General features: G+C 48.3%; 1 protein-coding gene and 1 long non-coding RNA gene across 9 annotated transcripts in view; one reads left to right on the top strand and one right to left on the bottom strand.

The window, feature by feature from the left end:
* The window catches only part of ZNF630 (zinc finger protein 630), a 265,177-nt gene that overhangs the window by 144,960 nt on the left and 106,735 nt on the right, over positions 1–13,482 (bottom strand). The window lies entirely within an intron of this gene.
* LOC115940541 (uncharacterized) overlaps positions 2,677–13,482 on the top strand; it is a 127,127-nt gene continuing 116,321 nt past the window's right edge. For 3 of the 8 annotated variants that reach the window (XR_014141457.1, XR_014141456.1, XR_014141454.1), the window contains exons 1-4: positions 2,677–2,871; positions 4,180–4,334; positions 5,717–5,852; positions 7,627–7,879. This is a non-coding gene — a long non-coding RNA (uncharacterized LOC115940541). Of the gene's footprint in view, positions 2,872–4,179; positions 4,335–5,716; positions 5,853–7,626; positions 10,012–13,482 lie in introns of those variants that run through there. The other 5 variants (XR_014141459.1, XR_014141455.1, XR_014141458.1 and 2 more) reach the window with 4 other exon arrangements.

Genomic DNA, 13,482 nt, shown 5'->3' with positions numbered 1-13,482 from the left:
CCCCCCTCCTCCCTCCCACCCAAGGTGGGATGTGTGTGACATTCCTCAGGCACTCCTGGCTGCCTGAGAACAAAGGAAAGAGAAAACCAAATGGTTAACTGATGGAGATCACAGTCATGCAGGACAAGAGTCTCCATCAGTTTGCAATTGTCTTAATGATTTACAAGGGAAAAAAAGGAATCTCCAGAAACCTATAGACTCAATTTCCTGGAGCCCTATCATCACCCTCCTCTCCATAGGATAGAAAATCTTATATAATCAGTCAATCCTCACAACCCCAGTGCAGCTCTTTCTGCCCATGGCTCCTGTCCGCATGCTTTAATATAACCACTTTGTGCACCAAGGAGGCCTCAAGAATTCCTTCTTGGTCATCGGCTCCGGACCCCACAACTCCAAACCACATCATCAGGGTGGAGGAATGTTGTACCTACATTCCCATAGACTCACTGGGATCTTTAACATTACTAAAAATATCAGAGAAACAAACAAGCAAATCAATATATTTGGTATTTTTGCTAGTGCACCAACATCTGATATCTGCATGCTTTTCAGATTAGAAATGGGATCTGCTCTTTTCGTTTAACTTGGGGAAACTTGGCTCCTGACTTACAAGTGGACTACACATTCTATCATCATTCTTCCAGCATTTGTCTATATTACAGTGTTCAAATGTGGGACCTCCGGAGTCTTGAATACTTGTATGCAGCCACTGTCCTGTCTGATGATCCAACACTAAGCTGCTGTTGAAGCAATGTGAAGAATGTACATTTATCCAACCACAAACTGTGTTCTCCAAACCATCATTAGATGAGTGGAAGCCAGACAATGGTTAAGATCTGAATTTCACAGAATAATGTTCCATGGTTGACCTCACCTGCCCTTGGCTAAAAGGGAGAGTAAAAGAGTGAAAACCTCTCTGGGATAGAAAGAGTGAAAATCAGCTCAGAGCGAGAAAGAAAAAGGCAGCCTTGCTATTAATTGGGCTGGGGTGACGGGCACAGGTAAAGACAAGTGCAAAGTTAACAGGAAATATTGTTTCTCCCAGTCATGCAGGAGCTGTAAAATACCAAAAAGACACGATCTTCCCGTTACTACTGCTGTCTTATCAATGACCCCAGAGCCACTCTGCTATTTTCATCTATTACTGGGGACTTCCAACAACTGTTAAGATGTCCCTGCCATTACATACATAGGGGTGCACCCACGTCCCCATCCCGCACATACTCCAGCTTCACTCCTGCCTTGGAGTCCACCTGTGCGTCCCGCCTTCTCTATTTGAAATTCACTGAATCCCGCCCCGCTGCCAGGCACGCTCCGAGCCCATAGGATCCGCACACAGCTCTCACAGTTGCCATTGGTCCTAGCCCTACTCGAACACTAATCTAGAGTCTTCCGCCATCCCGTCCAATTCTATAAAGCACGGCCCTGCTCCTCTCCCCATTGGCCAGTTTGGTTCCACTCAGGTTCGCCCCATCCACACGGTAAAGGCAGTGCTGGGGTACTGGAGCAGTGGGAGTCTCAGGTGCGAGTCTATTCTCGGGACTAAGAAGGCTACAACTTGGGCGGTCTTTCTACGTGGAGGGCGGGGACTGCGCAGAGATCTACACGGTGGGCGAAACCGGTGGGGCGTTGTACGTGAAGGGAGGGGTGTGTGGGGCGGTCTACGTTGTGGGCGGAGCGAGCATGACGTTCTACGTGAAGGGCGGGACGGTCAACGTGGTGGGAGGGGCGTGTGGACCGCTCTACCTGGTGGGAGAGACATGTGGGTGGTTCTACTTTGGAGACGGGGTGTGTGTGTGGTGGGGGAGTTCTACGTGCGGGCGGAGCGAGCGGGGCGTGGGGCGGCCTAACGTAGTGGGCGGGGCTGCGAAGTCGTTCTGCGTGTGGGTGGGGCTAGTGGCCCTCTCTACGTGGTGGGCGGGGCGAATGGCCCGCTCTACGTGGTGGGCGGGACATGTGGGTGGTTTACGTAGGGGAGGGGACGTTCTACGTGTGGGCGGAGCGAGCGGGGTGTTATACGAAGGGGCGGGGCCAGAGGGACGTTCTACGTGGAGGGTGGGGCGTAGGGGCGATCAACGTAGTGCGTGGGGCGGCGAAGTCGTTCGACGTGGTGGGCGGGGCGAATGGCCCGCTCTACGTGTTGGGCGGGACATGTGGGTCTACGTGGGGGGCGGGCTGTGGAGGGCGTTCTACGTGAGGACGGGGCAAACGCGGCCGTTTAACGTGGTGGGCGGGGCATGTGGGTGGTTCTACGTGGAGGGCGGGGTGGGGGCGGAGCAGTTACATGAGGGCGGGGCGAGCGGGGCATTTTTTACGTGGAAGGCGGGGCATGTGGGGCGGTCTAACGTAGTGGGCAGGGCGTGTGAAGGCGTTGTACGTGTGGGCGGGGCGAGTGGCGCGCTCTACGTGGTGGGCAGGACCTGTGAGTTCTACGTGAGGGCGGGGCGAGTGGGGTGGTCTAACGTGATGGGCGGGGCATAGGCGCATTCTGCGTGGTGGGCGGGACATGCGGGGTATTCCGTAGGGGGGCGGGGCGTGCAGGACTTTCTACATGGAGGGCGGGGCGTGTAGGGCAGGTGTCTGTGGAGGAAGCTTCGTTCAGAGAATTCTACGTGGAGGGCGGGGCGTCACGTAAGGGGCGGGAAGTCCAGGGGCATTCTCACGGGGGTGGGGCCTTCATAGGCTCCCCACAGGCCCCACACGCCCCACACGCCCTGCGCACTACGGTTTCTCGCAACCCACCAAACGGGTTGGGGGCTTCCTTGTGGGCGTGTCTTTCGGGGCCGGAGCTGCGCCTACTTGCGCGGTGGTTGCGGCTTTACCTAGCCTTTGAGTTCGAGCTGTGGACGGACCGAGTCGCTGAAGTTTGTGGTTTGTGTAAACTTGGCTACTTTGTTGTTTTCTTTTCCTATCCGTGCATCAGAAGATGGTAGCTGTAGCTACCTCGTGACTGGTGCAGAGCGTTCCAAGCTAGGCTGTGAGCGTACTAAAACGGAATGGTGGGTTTTCTAAGGCAAGAAAGGGGCATCCTGATTCAGGGCATGTAGGCAGGTGCTAACAGAAATAATATCTACAGTTAACATTCAGCCCTTAGATGCTAGCACTGTGCTAAGTGCTTTACTTTCTTCAGTTTTTTTTAATCTGCTAAAAAGGTACCAAGTGAGTACTATTATTATCCCCATTTTATCCGTCCAAGGAGGGCGATGCATGACAGTCTTCCAGGTGCTGGGCCTCTGCTGAGCTCTTTCCCCTCCTATGTCACGGCCTCTTGCTTGCACTCTTGGGATGGTGGAGTGCTCTCCCAAAGGATGGATTTGTCTTGACACTGTGGCAATTCCTCCTGCGGCTGTGAAGGGGGTGGCCTGGCTGTGGGGACTGCACAAGAACAAGAGCCGCATGAATTACAAGGTCAGCCAGACCTGGTGGTACTCCCATGATACAGTAAGGCCATATACATCGGCCCCTCCCAGGCCCAACTCAGACCCACCATAGAGCACTATATGGACCTCCAACATTTACCTGTGTTATTTCATTTTCTGACCTGTCCTGGACCCAGAACATGGATGCACTGAGCACTCCCCCTAACACTATCAATTATTCCATTAACTTTGTTTTTCTTGATTTTGGACTTGCCCCAACTCTTGTCAACACACTTGGGGTGGGGATCTGGGGTCAAGTCAGAAGTCAGTCCCCCTCTAAAAAAAGTCACCTCCTACCCCTGCCTTCCTAGGGACCCGGTGGCTGTCAGGTCCTTTGCCCCTCAGGGATTCCGCTAGGCATCTGGGCTGGATTTTCACTGGTCTCAGCTGGGTCTGCGCCCACCCTGCTGCCTTCCGGAAATCTGTTGTGCTTTCATGACATCTGTTCCCTTTGTCCACATGGTGAGTTTATACATTAAAAAGAGCATTTGTTTACAGTTAATTTTGTGTCTTAGGAAAAAACGAATTTAGATGCTTGTGGTCAGTCCACCACATTTAATTGGAAAATTCACCTTGTGTTCTCATACTTTAAAAACCTCTAGATTTAATTATGTTTCCTTTCTCATTCCTGATTCTGTTTATTTTCATCTTAATTTTATCTTAATCAAATTTGAGGGGTCTATAGAGTCCTTTCAGTGGTGTTTTGGTTTTGAGACAGGGAAACTAAACATCTATTATTACCTTAAATCCTCCGTTGCAGACTCTTCATTCCCAGGTGTTTGCAGTTACCTATCACGTTTATCCAGCACCTGTGCGCTGTCCCTCCTGATGTGACCACCTGGAAATGCCTTTTCCCAATCAGCCTGAGGGACACGATGCACCTTTCAAAACCGCTCTTCCACAGCTTCGCAGCATGTAAGTGTCGAGGTTCCCTGGTGTTGCGGGGTTGCGGGGTTCTTGTCTCACGGAGTCCAAGAATGAATCTCGTGGACAAAAGGGTGAAGTGAAGTGAAAGCTTATTAAGTGAAGGTGAGAACAGAAAGGAAAGAAAAAAAGCTCTCTAGAGTGAGAGGGGTCCCGAATGGGTTGCCACTGAGGGCTTTTATGATCCCTCTTTTATAGAAAACAGACCAGGGAACTTGGTAACTATCTTGTCTATAACATTTAAGACAAACAAGGTGGATTTGTAAATATTCCGAAAATAGCAAGGTGGATTTGTTATGCTCTTTTCTCTCTGGTTAATATCTTGCCTATAACATTTCTCCACATCTGGGATTTCTGTGAGCCTGGTTACTAGCCCCCTCCCTGTCTCTCCCTACCTAGCCATGCCTGTCCCTTACTCACTGGCTCTAAACCCCTTGAGGACAGGAAATGTGTATTCTGCATTTCTGTGCCCCCAAACACCCAGGAAAACCCTAGCTATATAACAGGAGTTCAAAAAAGTTCTGGGGCACCCGGGTGGCTCAGTCGTTATGCGTCTGCCTTCAGCTCAGGTCATGATCCCAGGGTCCTGGGATCAAGCCCCACATCGGGCTCCCCTTGCTTGTGTTCTCTTTTTCTCTCTCCCTCTTCTCTCTCTCTCATTCTCACTGTGCCTCTCTCTGTCAAATAAATAAAATCTTTAAAAAAAAAAAAAAAACCCAAAGTTTTGTTCTATGAATACTCAGTGGTGTGGGATTCGTTACGTTATTTTTTTTTTAATTGGGAAGCTTTAATACAGTGGATAACTTGCCATAAGCATCTGTTGTGCAGTCGGTCTTGCAAGTAGATATATGCAAGGGCATAAATAATTGCATAGCATGATGAATTTCGCAAAAAAAAAAAATCCACCTAACCATTATGCATTTCAAGAAACAGAACCTATCCTGTGTCAAAGCCCTCTAGCCAAAGACCACCAGGGACCCAAGTGTGGTTGAGCATGTTGGATTTATTACTCAGTGCAGCGAGGGAGAATGCACACAGTGTGGTGTCTCAGTAAGGGGGTGTTATAAAAGACTTGGAGGATGCGGGCCTCTGGTAGGTGATTTGCGGGGAGGATTGGAGAAGCCAATGTGGATCTAGATTGGGTGCTGGCAGGAAGCAAGGGTATTGGAAACCTATATGGTGGACGGAATGAAGAGAGACTAAAACTAATTGGTAGAGAAGCATGGGTCACTGATATGAGTGGACAAAGGGGGGTGTTTGATCATTTTTTGTGGTTTGGACAAGGTTTATATCTTTGTAGTCAGCCATGATGAGAGATTTTGTCTTGATCCATCACTGTCATAGAGTGATTTGGTCTGTTTTTCTTCTGTGAGATTATTCCAGTTCAACAGGTGAACACCAAGGCCCAGCTGTGTCATGCCAGCTCCCTGGCCTCCGGGGCTGCCCCGTTCTCACCAGCATTCCAGAATTTGCCTCCTGTCTACCACCAGTGACCACACCCCCTCAAAGGTAACCACTATCCTGAGTTCTCTCAGGCTAGCTTAGTTGTGTCTGTGCTTGAACTTTAAATGGTATCATGTGGTATGTGCTCTTTTTAAGTCAGCCTTCCAGCCAGCATTTTTATCTGGCTTTATCTTTATGAGATATCTTTTTTATTATTATTAAATTTTTTATTGTTATGTTAATCACCATACCTTACATCATTAGTTTTTGATGTAGTGTTCCATGATTCACTGTTTGCGTATAACACCCAGTGCTCCATTCAGTACGTGCCCTCTTTAATATCCATCACCAGGCTAACCCATTCTCCCACCCCCCTCCCCCCTAGAACCCTCAGTTTGTTTTTCAGAGTCCATCATCTCTCATGGTTCGTCTCCCCCTCCGAGAGATATCTTTATGAGATTCACCCACATTGTTGCATCTACGTGTAGTTCATTTCCATTCCATTAGAGTATTCCATTCTATAGATGTACCACAGGACCTTCATCCATTCTACTACAGATTGACCTTTTTTCTTACTTGAGGTTTAATTGACATCACATTATATCAGTCGCAGGTGTACCGCATAGTGATTTGACCTTTGCCTACATTGCGAAATGGTCACAATAAGTCTAGTTAACATCCGTTACCATCCACAGCTGCAAAAAATTCTTGTGATGAAAACTTTGAAGATCTACTCTGTTGGCAACTTTCAAATATGAATTCTTTATGTATTTTGGATACTAACCCCTTATCAAACATATGAGTTGCACATATTTTCTCCCCTTCAATAGGTTGCCTTTCCATTTTATTGATGGTTTCTTTTGCTGTGCGGAAGCATTTTAGTGTGATGTCCCACTTGTTTGGTTTTGCTTTTGTGGTCTTGTCTTTTGCTATCAGGCATTGGGGTGGCCACACTGAGTTCTGTTTGCTTGTGAGTTGTGCATACCTGTGAGATATGCTAATCTCCAGCCCATTCGGTGGCATGGAAATGGGGGCAGGTTCAAAGTTAACCAGATTCTTCTGCCCTCATTTATTCCAAAAAAAATTTTTTTTTTGGTTGGGGCAGAGATTATCAAAACAGGCAGGAGAACCCCAGTGGGGGAAGGTACATTTCAAGAGAGAGTCAGGACCCCTGGTTCAGCTGCCCCTCCGCACCAAGGAATTCTTCCTAAGTGACTCCCTGAAGGACCTAGGGTGTGAGGAGACAAATTCCGTCACAGATGGACTGCAAAAAAAGAAACCGAATACTCTTTACAAATTTAAATCTCAAATTGTATTCTGTTTGTTCTAGAGGGCAATGGTTACTTGGGTCGAATGTATGGAGAAGTTATTTTATTTTAAATGTTTATCCCCCAAATAATGCTTCTCGTGTAATATAGGCTTGACAGAGGCAGAAACCAGGGGCATGCCATCAGTACCAAATATTCCTTTTACAGCCAACATTAGTCGTAGTGGGGGCGGGCAGTGCGGGAGCCCATAAAGGGGCCCAACAATGTCTACCCCACTCATACAAAAAAGCAAAAAGAAAAAGAGCAAGATTTTTAAAAAAGATTTTATTTATTTGAGAGCGAGAGAAAGCGAGCAGGGTCGGGAGGGAGGGGCAGAGGGAGAGAGAGAAAGAGACGCAGACTCCCTGCTGAGCAGGGAGCCCAATGCGGGGTTCGATCCCAGAACCCTGGGATCGACCTGAGCCCAAGGCTTAACCAACTGAGCCACCCAGGCGCCCCAAGGGCAAGATTTTTTTCCTACACAAGTAGAAGCCTTTCATCTGTTCACCTGTTTTGTCTCCTGCTCTATACAGACCCATGTCCTGAACAGCGAGCTCCGCTTTCCCTTTCACCAGGTCAGAGTCTTTCATTGCCTGCTCTCCCTCACCTACCCCTGGCATCTTGATGTGGGACAGGCCAGAGTGACAGCATTTCCTGCATCTGCGTCTCAGCTGGAAAATGGAAATTTCTGCCTGAGGCTGTTACACCAAGTAAGAGTCACTGCAGCTTTTGCCGAACAGAGACTGCCATCCATTCTCTGTGCCAGTGTGGTTCACCCAGCCAGAGGTCAGAGGGGCCCACAAGAGCCTCCGCCCCCAATTTAAGTCTCTTCGGTGCTGGGCAGAGTGGCTGCAGAAACGGTTGCAGACGGGCAGGAACGGTGGTGGGGCACACAGGAAGGGCTGGTGGGGGGCGTGCAGCAAGAGGGTGTGGGCAGAGGTTTCCCAGGCTGGGGGGGGGCAGGGCTGGATGACCCCTCAGGGAATGGACCCCAAGAGGCCCTCTGAGTGAAGCGAGCGGAAGAGGGTGCTCCTCCACGCTCAGCAGCAGAGAGAGGCTTGACCGTGACCTGGAGGCCAGGTGGAAGGCTGCTGCGGGGGCGGGGGGGGGGTGCAGTGGGAGCTGGGCTCTTCCAGAGGAGTCCTGAGCATGTCCCATCTCCCCAGCTGGCTCTGCCAGGGTGTGGAAGACGTTGGGCTCTGCCTTCCTGTGGAAAGGAGACAAAGTGGGATCGGTGGGGTCTAGGGTCAGGGTGATGGCCTTTTTGTTTGGGTGAGCCAGAGGGAGGAGGTGGTAAGAGGAAGTGTCCTGAGTCATTGTCATGTTCTGGGTGGGCATAGTCCGGGACCTGTGTGCGGTCTCACACAAAGAGAGATGTCTCAATAGGCCTGTAGGGAGCAGGGAAATGCTTCGTAGTGCCCTGGATGAATTTCGGGGCAGTAGCCCTCCTAGCAGGCTGGGATGGTTAATGAAGATGACCCAGGCGACCCACTCAGCTGCAACAGCTTCGTCTTTAGAATGATGCTAAGCTGCCTGTCTTATAGACACAGGACTGCAGAGAGTGTGAAATAAGATAGGGTCACTGAAAGTGTAGGAACAAGGACCAATATCATGTGCAAGTAAGGGGATCGTCTTCAATAAAGAGAGCCTAGCCGGATTGGAAAGATTCCCTAAATATTGCTCAAAAATACCGCTCTAATTCCTAAGGATCCCATACCCCAAAGGAACTAACCAGTTAATTTTCCTTTTATTTACAAATAATTTCAAACTTAGAGATGATTTCCATAAACAATACAGGGAATTCCTATATGCTGTTCAACCCAATTCAACAACTGTTAATATTTTGGCACATTTGCCTTAAGATTTTTTCTTCCCTCTCCCCGTCCCTTCCTCTCTCTCTATACACATTTATATATTTATATATATATATAAAATTATGTACATATTTTTCCCAAACCATTTGAGAGTAAGTTGCAAACACGATGTCTTCGTGCTTCTAAATGTCTCAGTGTGCCTTGCCTAAGGCCAAGTATGTTCTACATAACCACTGTCTTAGCTCAGGCCTCCATAACCGAATACCACAGGCTGGGTGGCTTAAGCAACAGAAATTTATTTTCTCACAGTTCTGGAGGCTAGAAGTGCAAGGTTAAGGTTCTAGCTGATTCAGTTCCTGATGAGGGCTCTCTTCCCTGATGTGTAGATAACCATCTTACTGTGTCCTCACGTGGCCTTCCCTCAGTGCATGGGGGCGGGGGAGCACGCATGCGTGAGCAAGGTCTCTAATGTCTTGTCTTATAAGGACACTAATCCTACCAGCCAGGGCCCTTCCCTCACGACCTCATTTAACCTTAATTACTTCTTCAGAGACCTCCTCTCCAAATACAGCCACACGGAGTGTGAGGGCTTCAACATATGAATTTGAGGAGGGACACAAACATTCAGTCCATAACAACCACCAGCACAAGGCAGTAGTTATAAAAATCAGGAAATTTAACATCGAGACAGCTGTGTTACATCACCCCTAGATCGCATTTGTTTTCACCAGTTCTGGTCCAGGATCCAATTTAGGACCACACATTAGATTGGTTGTCATGTCTCTTTGGTTTCCTTTCATTTGGAACAGTTTCTCAAATCTGTCCTTGATGTTATGGGCTGAATTGTTTCCACCCATCCCCTCCCCGCCCTGCCAAATTCATATGTTGGAGTCCTAACCCCCAGTACCTCAGAATGTGACTGTATTTGCAGATGATGTCTTTAAAGAGGTAATTAAGATTAAATATAAGTTCACATGGGTGGGCCCTAATCCAATCTGACTGGTGTCCTCCTAAGAAGAGGAAGTTAGGACACAGTTCCACACAGAGGGAAGACCATGTGAAGACACAGGGAGAAGGCGGCCATCTGCAAGCCAAGGAGCAAGGCCTCAGAATGAAGCCAAACCTGGTGACCTCTTCATCTTGGACTTCTGGCCGCTGGAACTGTGAGGAAATAAATGGCTCTGAAGCCACTCAGCCTGTGGTACCTCATTATGGCGGCCCAAGCAAAGTAATATACCCGATTTGTGTGACCTCAACCCTCTTGAAGCTTTTACCTGCTTTTAGAATGGCCCTCTGTCTGGATCTGTGTGATGTTTTCTCCTGATTAGATTCAGATCTTGTACCTCTGGTAGGAAAGTCACAGAACTGAGGCTGTGTCCTTCTCCGTGCCTCCTATCTGGAGGTGTCATTTCCTCTCTGATTTCTGTTTCTCCCCAAGGTGTAACACAGACTTGTTCTAGGGTAGGAACCCTACGTAACTCCACCCGGCGCCCCCCCCCCGGGCCCAGAGCACTGTGCCTAGGAAAGCAATGAGCAGTCCCCACCTGGGTTTTCCACATTGCCCAGTGTTGATCACCAGAGTGGACAGGAATGTGTGGTTACAAGCTGTGCCGTCTGAGGATGGGGCTGTGGATGTCCCTCCAGCTGGAGGAAGCTGGCCCTTTCTCAGGAGCCTGACACTGGACAGCTGGAGCCACCTGGTCTTCGTGGGTGAGGCTGGCTTCCCCGTGCACCTGGGTAGTTCAGGTTGCTTTTTTCCATTCGGAGCTTTTACTTCTTGGGTTCCGAAAGCTGGGAGATGGCTCCAGTGACTAAAACATTAGACATGCAAGGTAGGGATATTTACCTCATGGGCCTTTGGGAGGATTCAACAGACTTCTTGGTAGAAAGCCCCTAGCACAGGGCCTATCATGAAACATAGTAGAGGCTGTGTGAGCGTTGGCTGCTATTAGTAGTAGTATTTCTGTTACCACATGCCTATCCCCATCCCCCCAATCAGAATGCCCCATTCTCTCCCTAGAAACCCCCACAAGCTCCTCAGGGTGCTTACAGCCTAATTCTGAATGCTCTGCTTATTACCATACTGCAGTAATAAATCCTTAGTATTTATTTTTAAGTTAAGTGCAAAGCCCCACGTGGGGCTTGAACTCACAACCATGAGATCAAGACCCGAGCTGAGATCAAGAGTTAGACGTTCAACTGACTAATATTATTGGTGCCCCAGTGATATTATTGGTGACCTGATAATCCTTGGTATTTATAATCCTCACAGCCATCCCACATCGTGTGTGTGATCACCCTTGCCGGCTTAAAAATTAGTAAATGGGGTCACAAAAAGGCCTAGGAATAAGGTGTTCAAGTGTCCCCATATCACAAGCATCTGAGGTAGGATTCATAGATTCATATGGGTGACTGTAGCCCTAAAGCCGGACCTAATAGTTAGGCCATTGTGTGGCACGATCACTCTCTCAACGATGCAATCCCCCATTGAACTTTCAGCCCCAGTGTTTTGGGTAGAAGGCAATAACGGAAGTGGACAGATTCCTGAATACTTACCCCTAACTCCCGCTCTGCCCCAAGCAGTGTCCCCCAGGACAAAAATTGGGAGTGGGTCCGTCAAGATGGTGTGAGGTGCAGCTTCCGACCTTCCCAGCCCTGGAATGGGCTTGCCATGGAGACCCTCCTGGCCTGGGCCTGGGGAATGATGGAGAAGCAGGAGAGCTAGCCAGCCAGGTAGCCAGGGGAGGGGAGGGCGGGCCCGAACTGACATAGCCTGACCAGTCGAGACATATAAGGGTGATGCTGTGTGGAATTAGATGAGATCACAGAGGACTGCAGAGCATGGCAGCAAGGATGGGAGGTTAAGGAGGCTGATGAAGAATTGTGAGGGCCGAGTGCACGGCCTACTGGGAACATAACTTGCAGGGAGTCAAGCTATAGTGACGTGTAGGGTAGGGATAGAGAGGCTGGACATAGAGGTGGAGTCAAGGGTAGGAGTAAAGTAGTTTATTCAGGGCGAGGCCATGGTATCCAGCCTTAAACATGTCATCGTCTCTGCTCTCCGGACCAGGATCTTTAACATTAGTACTACTGACATTTGGGTCTGGATCATTCTTCTCTTTGTTGTGGGGCTGACCTGTGCATTGTAGGATGTTTGTCGGCATTCCTGGCCTCCCAGTGGATGAAGTAGCATCCCTTCCAGTTGTGACAACCAAAAAAGGCTTTAGGCATCGCCAAATGGCCCCTGGGGGACAAAACTGACCCCAGCCGAGAGCCACTGGTCTAAAGAAACTATATGTTTCACGTAGTCTACCGTAGGAGTCTGCAAGCTTTTTCTACAAAAGGCTAGGTAGTAACTACTTTAGGCTTTCTGGGCCATGTGTGGTCTCTGTCACAACTACTCAACTACCCCGTGGTAGCGGGAAAGCAGTCCTAGACAATTTGGAAACAAACAAACACAGCATAGCTGTGTTCCACTCAAACTTTAGTTACAGACACTAAAATTTGAAATTCACAACATTTTCACGTGTCCCAAAATCTTTTGACTTTTTTTTTTTTTTCCAATTGCTTTAAAATGGGAAAGCTTTCTTAGCTCACAGACCATACAAAAACAGGTGGCAGGCTGGGCTTGGCTCAGAGACCACAGTTTGCCAACCCTGGTCTAGCAGGTAGGATTCCTGTTTTTCACCCAAGCTGCCCAGATTTGATAGCCCCATCTGGGAACGTGCAAGAGCTTTCATAGAATGTTTTTATCAAAGCAGCTTTCCAAAATCTACCCTTACCTGTTCTATCTCTTCGGGTCCCAGTAAATAACACAGGGTGAGGTGGACATTGAGCACAGACTGATGTCCTGAATTCCCTGATTTCATAGGTGGAGAAATTGTGTCATACAAAAAGCTCCCATGCAAAATTTTCAGTGATTTTCAATTTTTTTAACTTTCTAAGAGGAGTATTTCAAACCTACAGAAAAATTGCAAGAATAGCTCAGAAAAATCCATTATCACCTTTATCCACGTTCACCAATTTTTTACTTTTTGCCCCATTTCCTTTGTTTTTCTCTCTCAATCTCCAGATTATTGGTTTTTTAACCATTTGATAGTAAGTTGCAGACTTTCTTTTTTTTTTTTTTAGATTTTTATTTATTTGTCAGAGAGCACAAACAGTGGGAGCGGCAGGCACAGGGAGAAGCAGACTCCCTACTGAGCAAGGAGCCCAATGTGGGGCTCTATTCCAGGACCCTGGGATCATGACCTGAGCTGAAGGCAGGTGCTTAACCGACTGAGCCACCCAGGCATCCCAACGTTCTGACTCTTTACCCTTAAAAACTTAAGTGTGAATCTCTTTATAATGAGGACATTCACTTGCATGACCCCAGGGCAGTTTTGAAATTTTTTTTAAAAAAATGTTTAAAGCTTTATTGAAGTTATAATTTACATCCCATAAAATTCATATTGTAAGTGGACAGTTCCATAATGCTGAGCAAATTTGCAGTCATCCCACAAACCAGTTAGAACACTTCCATTCACACCAAGAATTTCCCTCATGCCAGGTTGCAGTCCATCCCCATCCCTAAAC

This window comes from Leptonychotes weddellii, chromosome X, assembly GCF_054177405.1.
Source record: "Leptonychotes weddellii isolate Sample4059 chromosome X, ASM5417740v2, whole genome shotgun sequence".
NCBI lineage: Eukaryota > Metazoa > Chordata > Mammalia > Carnivora > Phocidae > Leptonychotes > Leptonychotes weddellii.
Note: the sequence above shows the minus strand (reverse complement) of the source record. Positions and strands in the feature narration are given on the sequence as shown.